This window comes from Aedes aegypti, chromosome 3 (genome assembly GCF_002204515.2).
Source record: "Aedes aegypti strain LVP_AGWG chromosome 3, AaegL5.0 Primary Assembly, whole genome shotgun sequence".
NCBI lineage: Eukaryota > Metazoa > Arthropoda > Insecta > Diptera > Culicidae > Aedes > Aedes aegypti.
Genome location: NC_035109.1, coordinates 187,841,966 through 187,854,169, shown reverse-complemented (window position 1 = coordinate 187,854,169; position 12,204 = coordinate 187,841,966). Strand labels below are relative to the sequence as shown.

At 37.5% G+C, this 12,204-nt stretch overlaps 1 protein-coding gene across 4 annotated transcripts in view; it reads left to right on the top strand.

Moving 5' to 3' along the window:
• The window catches only part of LOC5579140 (MAGUK p55 subfamily member 5-A), a 109,018-nt gene that overhangs the window by 81,319 nt on the left and 15,495 nt on the right, over positions 1-12,204 (top strand). The window lies entirely within an intron of this gene.

The following is a 12,204-nucleotide window of genomic DNA, read 5'->3' as shown; positions in this document are numbered from 1 at the left end:
ACCGCTTGCTGCGCCGACTTTCGGTTGTTGACAACAACAGCCTCCGTTTTGTGGTGAGCCAATTCCAGTTTCCTGGAGCTCATCCACTCCTCCACAATTGCGATCGAGTGGGCTGCAGTCAATTCCACTTCTTCGATCGATTCACCGTAGACCTCCAGCGTAATATCGTCGGCAAAGCCAACGATGACCACACCCGCCGGGAATTTTAATCTCAACACCTCGTCGTACATGACATTCCATAACACCGGACCCAGGATGGAACCTTGCGGGACTCCTGAGGTTATGTGAAAGCACTTCCGACCCACCTCTGTGTCATAGACTAATACCCGATTCTGGAAGTAACTTCCGAGAATCTTGTACAGGTACTCGGGTATCCCCAGACGCAGGAGCGCATCAGCAATAGCCGCCCAACTGGCACTATTAAATGCATTCCTTACATCCAGAGTCACTACTGCGCAGTAGCGAATACCCCTCCTCTTACGCTGGAGTGCTATCTCAGCAGTTTTCTTAACCGCCAGAATAGCGTCTACAGTGGACCTCCCTTTCCGGAAGCCGAACTGGTTGCCTGAGAGACCATTTACACCCTCGGTGTACCTCGACAGTCTGTTGAGGATGATCTTCTCGAGCACTTTCCCCACCGTGTCAATCAAGCAAATTGGTCTATACGCCGACGGGTCACCGGGTGGTAGATGGTATGGTTACCTCAAAACGTTCGCACCATTGGTCCCTTCTAACAAACTTCCTGCAACTCTACGATACCGAATCCGCGGTCCTTCAGCACGTCGGCGAGAATGCGTGTGCTCCCGAAGAAGTTGAGAGATTTACAGTTCCACGTACCGAGCTTACAATCGCTAGTCCCTTTACGTCGCTGTGGTCTTCGCCGATTGTCCTGGTTCGTATTCTCTCATTGATTATTCGTTGCTCGTTTTTTTTAACGGAAGGCTTGCAGGGCCTGACACCAACCCCCTAGATTTCCGGAGGACCATAGTGCGCAGTTTAGCTTAGAGTCCTTCTCTGGCACTCGGACGATGATCAGCCACCCCTGACATGAGGAACAGACACTGTTGTGAGCCGCTCCTAACATGGAGTACAGGCGCTCTAGGTTTGCAGAAGCAAAAGCAAAATTCCCACCGGGGTTGATTACCACATCTGATGATTACTCGTTCCTCGGCCAGCACCACGAGTAGGTAGGGATAGGAGTTGCTGGGCAAGAGGCTAAGGACCACACAAAGGAGTCTACTTTATTTCTGCACGTACGTGAGGTACCAATGGTACGCCATGCATAGCCATTTACCATGCCTAAGTAATAACTGACATTCTTCTTATACATAATAATTTAAAATGTTATGTTCGCAAAAAAATTTGATAGAGCTTCCAAAGGAGATATACAAACTCCAGCAAATAAAATCAAATTGCTCATGAAATTTGTGAGAGTTTCAAATTCTTATTGCTTGAAATTCGAAATCGCTTGAAAGATTTATCACAAATCCTGGCAGAATTTTTATCAAATGTTGAGCAAAACATTTTAGCTGAAAATTCGCTAAAAATTCTCTAAAATGTATGGCCAATAACGCTTTTAAAAACTATTTCAGAAATTTTTTATCATTTCGACAAAAAATTGCAAAAAAAACACCTTGTGTCAATGTACCGTATATTTCTTAAGGCAAATAAATAATATTTTTCCAAGAAATTTCGTTAGGAAATACTATGTAAAATTTATGTTGATGTTGCTAAGGGAATCCGTTAAAAAATCAAGGCATTTTGTTGTAATAGCGTTGAGTCCTTAACATAAAAATCTCCAGAAATCCCATAGTATAAGGACTGTTCATTTAAGAAAGTGGACACGTGTTTTTTACAGTAAACTGTTTATTTTCGAACAAATTCATGAGTTTACCTAAAATACATGGAAATCAACGTAATTTCGATCAAATTCACATAACATAACTCCCATAAAATTCTGCACAACTTTTTTCGGAACTTTTCGAACTGCTTTTTGAACTGCTGACCACATTTTCTTGAAAAAATCGATGGAGCTTGCTTCTCTTCCATCCTTCTTAAGATGCCGTTTGATTATTGCCCAATATGTTTAAATGAGGCGTAGTTCTGAGCAATTTGATGGATTCGATCATTTTTCTACAAATTCAACTTATTCCTTCCTGAGCATCTCCAAAGTAGCTGAAGCATAGTGAGCCGATGCTAGGTCTGGTCTGCTTTCAGTAGATGGGCAGAAGCCATTTTTTAATGCATTCAGTTCTGTAATTTTCACCGTTGATTGAACCCGTCGTGAAATATGTAGTACTTTCATACTGCAGGAGCAAATTGTTTGCCATACCAAATCATTTTTCCCAAATTTTTCTGTTGGGATGTATCGTACGTCGTCAGGAATATCTGTTTTGGCCACAGCGTTGAAAAAATTCAATTTGGACACTTCGCGATTTAAGCCAAATCTCGGAACGGCAGTTTTTCTGTACACCAATTGTGCAGAAAAAAAATTAGAGTCGCCATGTCAATTCGACCCATCGTTTAGAATTTATAATTTTTTTATGTCAACTTTTGTCTGCTGTCAAAATAAATACTTGAGATCACACTGAAACAAAATTTGATTTGTTTTTATGGAATTTTTACAACAAAATGCTAATATTTAGGTGTCCACTTTTTTAAATGAACAGTCCTTATTCCAAATATCTTCAAAGCATGTTCAAACATCTGGTATCAACTTCAATCATATTTCCTGGAGCAATTTACGAAAATTCCGTGATGACAAATTCCATTAAAAAAAACATTAAAGAAATGACGGCAAATATTTGTATAATATTCCTAGAGAAGTTCCAGAGAAATCCGTTTAAGAATTTCTAAACCACATATCCTTTAAAAAAATATGATCTATGGTGGAAATTATAGAATAATTCTAGGGAAAACTATGGAAAATTTTCGCAAGCAATGGAGTAATCTCTGAGCTAATTTAAAGATTATTCGTTCGAGATGGTTTTGGAGAAATATGATGGGGTTGTATCTTACAAAATTTCTTGTAGAACCTGTAGGATCGCGTAAAAATGTTTCTGATAAAATAAACCAGGAATTTTTTGGAAGATTCTTGAAATAAAATCCTTAAAACTCTTGAGATATGAGCAGGAATCATTAAAGTAGTTTCTTGATGAAATCTAGGGTGGATTTCTAAGAGCTAGTTGTGGAAAATTCTTGAAGCTCGAAAATGTTTGGAGAATGAGACCCCTCGGAAGATAAAGTTGAAAAAATCAGTGATGGAATTTCTAAAAATCTGATAAGTGGTTCTGAAAGTAATTCCGGAATTGTATAAAACAATTTTTGAAGAGAAGCATGGAGGACCTTAAAAGCTGTGAAAAATATGTAGAAGAAATAATTTACGGAAATTTATTTAAAAAATCTGAGAACATTCTATTCATCATTATTTTATGTTACCCACGTATAACATTTGAATTTATAAAGACAGTTTTATGGGAAAAGCGATTCAAGACAAAATAATAATAGAGAAATCATAAAATAGTACAATGACTAAAATCTATAAAAATTACGAGATTCTCTAAAACCATGATTATTGCGTTGGATATTACATACGGACACGCTGGGTCCCCCTAGGCCCCATAAAAAATATCCCTGCTACGCCAATATTGAGTAGGTGCCTAGAACAGATCCGCCATTAAAAATTGTACGAATTTATTCATTTCTTAGAAAACGTGAGTATCTATGATGCGTTTGAAAATTCCATGGGGAGTGCGCCATTTGTGATGGCCGCGTTGTTACAACCATGTTCCGAAGATGAAACAATGTTTGATTTATTCAGTGTTTCCACCATCGCATAAGGATTAAATATGAGTTAACACATAACTCAAAAATTCAATGCAAATTTCATCCGTTGTTTCGAAAATAAATATTTTTATTTTACTACTAAGCAACGTAACTTGTGTAATGAAAGCGTTACAGCTGACACGGACAGCAATCAGCTCCATCCGAGCTAATACATAATTCACCGTGATGACTTTTAAGAACAATGGCATTCATTGCATAGCTCATCTTTCTGGGAACGGCACCTTGTCTATTGTAATTGTTTTGCGCTGGCGTTTTACGGTGGCCACGAATAATCTTAAAGGTTACGATGACTACCTCACGGGCCGCAATACTGAGCTTGATTTTCCAATGACATAATTCAAGCAGATCCGAGGTGTCGGTTTAGGTTTTGGAAGATCATAGGGCAAAAGGTCTTCCCAGCGAATAGATGCACCAACGCTTGAGACACATAGACCAAGACGGGGGCAAAAGTTGAAGTTTTGCGAAAGTTTTTCCTAAGCTGCGCATAACTACATATTTGTAACATTCGACATAAGTAGGCATTGAGTATAGTGTGCATTTTATCGTTGTATGGGAGGAAACCATTTTTTTAAATAATCAAGAACTCAAAATTGCTTATTTTAGTCAGAAAATAATTCTGATAGAAATTCCAGTGCTACTACATTACGAGACTTATGAATAATATCAATGTGACTGTTATGCGGTTACAATTACCAGTGTGACAAAACAACTCGGTATTTTTTTTTTAATTTTCTAGAACAACCTCACAGATTTCAGTAAGTTGATCGCAAGTATATATCATTTAATTGCTCTCCCCGGTATTAACTCGAAATTGTCAAAATTGTCGAATGTGACAAATATGCAATTATTGGCAGTAAGGTTTCTAGCTCAATTCAAAACAAATACATTTTACACAAGTTTATTTCACAAAATTGTTATCAATATGTTGAAGGTCCACTGTGAGGTTTTTATTTGTTTCCAACTGCTATAGTTTTTTCTGGAAATATTGGTTATTCTAATAAGGTCGACCTTTTGCCCCATCTTATTCTATTGCCCCTATTCGAATAATTGGCCCATGTTCTATGCGATGAATATGAAACATTTATGCAAATGCTCCTATTAATAGCATTGGAAAAACAAGGGAAAAAGCTCATTTGCTTAAAGAGGCCACCCATCAAGTATCTCCCCGATTGTCAAACCAACTCCAGGCCCTAACAGTCTAGGCAAAAAGGGGTTCTCTTCTTTCTGGCGTTACGTCCCCACTGGGACAGAGCCTGCTTCTCAGCTTAGTGTTCTTATGAGCACTTCCACAGTTATTAACTGAGAGCTTACTATGCCGATGACCATTTTTGCATGCCTATATCGTGTGGAAGGTACTTTATGCCCTGGGAAGTCGAGAACATTTCCAACCCGAAAAGATCCTCGACCGGTGGGATTCGAACCCACGACCCTCAGCTTGGTCTTGCTGAATAACTGCGCGTTTACCGCTACGGCTATCTGGGCCCCATGCAAAAAGGGGCTACCTTTCGTAATATTTTTGTTAGCATAAACGTTCACGCTTTCGAATGTTATTCTTTCCCTGTCTTTGACCTATCTTCCAGCAGAGTGTCGAGAAATGGAAGAAAAGGTGCAAAATGAAAATATAATTAAAGTGTGTGCTTGACTGAGGCACTAAGTGCATACTGCACAGTAGATGGTGATGCTGGGAGCTCATTTTTTCGTATTTAAGCATGCATCAGTCTACCACTTATGCAGACAGCTACAAAAATATGAGTTTAGTGCAGCGATATATGGGGGAATATCATAGTTTAGTTTTATATTTGATAAAGGTTGTATAACTCTTGAGCCTAAATATTAGTGTACAAAGTGACATCTTCGTTGAAATTCTCATCAATACCACGATGATGACTATTGAACTTATTTGTGTTTGAACCATATTCATTAACGACATAATGGTCTTTGATTACGTGTATAGTTCCTTCTAGCACTACGTCCTAACTGGGACAGAGCCTACCTATCAGCTTGTGTTTTATTATGAGCCTTTCCACAGTAATTACCTGAGAGCTTTTATTACCAATTAATCATGTTTGCATGTGTATATAACGTGAAAAGTACTAGGATACTCAATGTTATGAGTAATCGAGACTTTTTCGTTTGGGAAAAGATCCTCAACCGGTGGGACTCGAACCCACGATCCTCAGTATGGTCATGCTGAATTGCTGCGCATTTACCGCTACGACTATCTGCGCCCCGTGTAGATCTGAAGTGCTAATTAAGTACAGTTGTTATATCAAAATATTTTTCAAGGGACCGAAAAATGTCGCTATAGAGAGCTTTTGTCACTATAAAAGTTGTCGTTATAGCGAGCTTCGACTGTACTTGTATAATCTTAGATGAGCATTTGATTTCAGTACAATGCAATGGAATTAACGTAAATAGAATTTACGTAAATAGAGATTTCAGTGTACGACAAAGCTGAAACTCGTCATAAATGGTGGAATTACTGTTCCTCGACCGCATTCTTCTCTGGATCACATTTTGAACAAGTTTGGACTATCCTCTACTACTGAACGCACCCTCACGTGGAAACGTGCTCAAAAGCGTAAAGGTATCCACCGTAAACAAAACAAAACTCACCTGTGAGTACAAAACGCAACAAACACAAGCGCAGGTTAGCTTTCATCGCAGTAGGTATGCTCCCGCCAGACCGCTTACTTTGATACAGATTGAATCATTCATAACTTGATTGATAAAATCGTTTGTATGGGACGGCACCATAGCCAACTAAGCAACCGTTGTTGCCTTCCATTGCATTCGCGTTATTATAGTAGCGTGTGCGCTACCTGCATTGTGTTGGTCGTCCGTCGTCGTATAGAATTGCAAGGTGTACTTTTGGGGTGCCCTACCCTACCATCTCCCGTATATTTAGGAAACGGTGCTTTCTCATTTACCAGGGTTGGATGTAGATTTTTTTATCCGGAGCCCTTTCCTGGCTACAGGCTCAAGCCAATGTTATTGGTAGATAGTTTCTTCCATCCTTCAAATTGAACAAAAACAACAGAAAACTTAACTGTCACATTTTTGGCAGCATTTTCGAACTTTTGGATCAGGTTTTGAGGAAAAATTCAAAAGAGAACATTAAACAATAGTCTGCCAAAACAATACAGCCAATACACAAACATCTGAGAAATTTCTTGTTGAAATTATAAAAAACATACCCATGGAAGACTTAGCTTTTCATTTTTTTATGGAATGACTTAATAAAAATACCAAAATATTCCTACGAATCATCTGTAGTACTATACATCTTGTACTTCAATTACGTTATGGATTATATTATTATACTATTATAATTTCTCCTTCAACGATTCTACCAAACATTTCTTCTATAATAACATCTTATTACTATATATAGAAAGCGTTGTGTTTGGATGGGCATCTAATTCTTCCGAAAGAGGTGCACTTTGCGAAAGAGGACCACGTGATTATTGAGCTGAAATCGAATTCAGGTTAACTTCTGCGTTCATGAGTCCTCTCATGGCGTAGTGGTTAACGCGCCCCAACTAGAGATCGGGGAGTCGTGAGTTCGATTCTCACTGAGAAGACGTGTAACTTTTTCGCAAATCTTCACATCAATTTGTCCATCTAATCCAATTGCAAATTATATGTAATGTTTAGCTTTTCGGTAGTTGTTAAACTTCCACTCGGCTGGTTGGCCGTAAACCACGATTCATAATTAAAACAAGTATTTATCGAGCAACGGACTCATGTTCCGTAACCGGTCGTTTGAGAACGTCGCGACCCATTGGAAGCCCACACAATAGAAACCTCAGCCAGCGCAGTTGCTGGCTAGTGTAGTGTGCTATTCCTATATCTAAAAAACAATGCGCTCTCGGGCTAGGCATTGGATATATATAGAAAGCGTTGTGTTTGGATGGGCATCTAATTCTTCCGAAAGAGGTGCACTTTGCGAAAGAGGACCACGTGATTATTGAGCTGAAATCGAATTCAGGTTAACTTCTGCGTTCATGAGTCCTCTCATGGCGTAGTGGTTAACGCGCCCCAACTAGAGATCGGGGAGTCGTGAGTTCGATTCTCACTGAGAAGACGTGTAACTTTTTCGCAAATCTTCACATCAATTTGTCCATCTAATCCAATTGCAAATTATATGTAATGTTTAGCTTTTCGGTAGTTGTTAAACTTCCACTCGGCTGGTTGGCCGTAAACCACGATTCATAATTAAAACAAGTATTTATCGAGCAACGGACTCATGTTCCGTAACCGGTCGTTTGAGAACGTCGCGACCCATTGGAAGCCCACACAATAGAAACCTCAGCCAGCGCAGTTGCTGGCTAGTGTAGTGTGCTATTCCTATATCTAAAAAACAATGCGCTCTCGGGCTAGGCATTGGATATATATAGAAAGCGTTGTGTTTGGATGGGCATCTAATTCTTCCGAAAGAGGTGCACTTTGCGAAAGAGGACCACGTGATTATTGAGCTGAAATCGAATTCAGGTTAACTTCTGCGTTCATGAGTCCTCTCATGGCGTAGTGGTTAACGCGCCCCAACTAGAGATCGGGGAGTCGTGAGTTCGATTCTCACTGAGAAGACGTGTAACTTTTTCGCAAATCTTCACATCAATTTGTCCATCTAATCCAATTGCAAATTATATGTAATGTTTAGCTTTTCGGTAGTTGTTAAACTTCCACTCGGCTGGTTGGCCGTAAACCACGATTCATAATTAAAACAAGTATTTATCGAGCAACGGACTCATGTTCCGTAACCGGTCGTTTGAGAACGTCGCGACCCATTGGAAGCCCACACAATAGAAACCTCAGCCAGCGCAGTTGCTGGCTAGTGTAGTGTGCTATTCCTATATCTAAAAAACAATGCGCTCTCGGGCTAGGCATTGGATATATATAGAAAGCGTTGTGTTTGGATGGGCATCTAATTCTTCCGAAAGAGGTGCACTTTGCGAAAGAGGACCACGTGATTATTGAGCTGAAATCGAATTCAGGTTAACTTCTGCGTTCATGAGTCCTCTCATGGCGTAGTGGTTAACGCGCCCCAACTAGAGATCGGGGAGTCGTGAGTTCGATTCTCACTGAGAAGACGTGTAACTTTTTCGCAAATCTTCACATCAATTTGTCCATCTAATCCAATTGCAAATTATATGTAATGTTTAGCTTTTCGGTAGTTGTTAAACTTCCACTCGGCTGGTTGGCCGTAAACCACGATTCATAATTAAAACAAGTATCTTATTACTATAAAAATACATCAAATAATAATTCTCGAATTCTGTTATGATATCTGGCTGGTGTTCTTCATTGAACTTCTGGTTTCTCCATTGATTTACCAGCAATTTCACCAATGAATTTTATAAGAATCTTATTCCAAAGAGTTGTTGAATATTCTAAATTGTATTCCCGTAAAACTTATTATAAGAATAACTGTAATATGATTCCGCTATGAAATGTTTGGAAAATTTCTTAAACATATCAAAGAAGAATGTCTTCATAAACGTATAAACGTATATATATATATATATATATATATATATATATATATATATATATATATATATATATATATATATATATATATATATATATATATATATATATATATATATATATATATATATATATATATATATATATATATATATATATATATATATATATATATATATATATATATATATATATATATATATATATATATATATATATACGTTTATACGTTTATGAAGACATTCTTCTTTGATATGTTTAAGAAATTTTCCAAACATTTATATATATATATATATATATATATATAACATTCATATATATATATATATATATATATATATATATATATATATATATATAAGTAGTTGTATTAACACATAGATTCCATTACCATTGTCGTAACTCACAATAAATAAAAATTACAGGAATTTTCAGGTAAATACATTTTAATTAGATTTCCAAGATACATTTTTATTGAAATGTTACTTACAGATGAATTCTGCCCATTTTAAAGAAAATGTTATTTCTGAGCATTTTTTTTCATATTTGAAATATGTTTTCAAGAGGAAAGTAAGTGCATTATTACTCATGAATTTCGTCATGTCTCATTTAGAAAATTTAAACAGGATGTCCGGGAAAAAATCTGGGATCATTTTTTTTCTCATGAACTTCTAACATGCATCATGCAACATGCAAGCATTCGATATTTGTAGTGAAGTTTCTGGAACAATTTTCTGAAGAAAACATTTTTGAAGGGATTCTACCATTTTGTCTCAAATTCCGAACACTCGGATTTTGTATGGCGATGTGGTTGAAGTGTTTCGCTGAAATATGTCATCAAATTACCCAATTCAGTTTTACGTCTTCAAATCTATGTATTATAAACCTCAGGAGTAGTGATGATTCTCTAGTTCGATGTCAGTAAAACTAGCTCAGATAAATTTAAACGCCTAGAAACCACACACCGGTCAACAAAACACCCCCCCCCCTCCCCTTGTTCCTTCGCTAATGCATATAAACGGTCTATATAAAGTTAACATTACTATATATGTACAGTGAAAGTTAATTTAAAGTAGGAAAGGGCCCCACAAATGTCGAGTTAACGTTACAAGTTACATCTTCAACATGTCTCTAGGGGATGAACCTTGTGTAGTGGTGTGAACACATCATGCATAATTGTTACTTGGGTATACACATCGAATGCTTCCTTAGCTATGTAGTAGGGGTCCATCAGTTTGATAAACCAAATGCAGTTTCTTTACGACAGGAGCTTTCGAATGAGCATAAATTTAAACATTTTGAAAGACCAGGTGTAAATAGTGGGCCTTTCTCAGCGAGAATTGCTCATATAGTTCTTTATTTTTTTGGTATAATCGTACTTTAAAGTGGGTTTATTATACTTGTGAAACATCTTAGATGTCTTTTCTTATTGTTTGCATCGTATTTCATCAAGATTTTTCAGCTGTGAATGGTTTCGCAATCATATTTCCAAAATCAAGTTATTTCGATTACAATGACCCAATGTAACCCATCTATGGGACATTTTTTATTCACTTGTAGTGCCGTAATGAATAAATATTTTTCCTCAATTTTTTGGACAGTTGTTAATGTATCATCAATGGTGTGGTGTGTATGTAACCAAATTTGAAGTTTATTAGATTAAAATTGCAAGAGTTATTCAATAAATAATTCTAACAAATCCTTTTTTGACCCATTCGACGGTACGTCGAATGAACTACAGAAAACTAATTGCTATTTCATTGATAAATCAAAAACAATATAGCAATGTGGGCTTTGTCGTCGTATTGTTAATTAGTCCACAGCTTTAAGCCAACCCTTCTCCAATAGAGAAGTTAGGCAGAATACAGGGCACTTCGATGCTTACTGTATCCCCGATGGTTTGCTCAATTTTCATCACCTTCTTCTTGGCATTAACGTCCTCACTGGGACAGAGCCTGCTTCTCAGCTTAGTGTTCTTATGAGCACTTTCACAGTTATTAACTGAGAGCTTTCTTTGCCAAAGTTGCCATTTTAGCATTCATATATCGTGTGGCAGGTACGATTATACTCTATGCCCAGGGAAGTCAAGGAAATTTCCATAACGTAAAGATCCTGGACCGACCGGGATTCGAACCCAGACACCTTCAGCATGGCTTTGCTTTGTAGCCGCGGACTCTAACCACTCGGCTAAGGGAAGCCCCGATTTCCATCACCTAATGAATTTCAATATTGTCGCTTCCTCGTGACGCCTATTCGGCTAATCATTTCATAATTTGTAAAAATCTTCTACAGACTCCCTTCACTTTTGAGTCGCATGACCGATTATTTACAGCTATAAATGTAAAGATTTACAGCTATAAATGTAAAGCAATCACGGTCGATACCTTCTCTATCATCCTTCAAAGGACAAATATGTGCACTGGAAACATTATCCTGTCGGTGTCTATAGCATGCACAAGGTGGACGTCCACTTTATGAAACGAACAGTCCACGCTTCGTCGATCAGAACACTCTATGAAGAATGAAAATTAGCAACCATGCGTCTCCACGGACGAGTTATGAAGTGTTCTGAAGTGAAGGAGGCGCACATCAGTCGTAAACAATTTACCCAATGTGGATCAAATCATAGTCATAGATGTAAAACAAATTAACGTATGATAGGAGAGCCTATTCTCACATGGTAGTTATAACGTAACACATAAGTATTCAATCATCCAACGAAATGTGAAGTGGAAAAAATAATAATCGTTTTTGAAAAACTATGAAACCACTAAACATTATTGCATTTCTCTCGTTTAGTATCATTAGAGCAAAACTGTGCTGATCAATTTCTCTTCATCGATTTTCTCTAATTACTTAGTTATT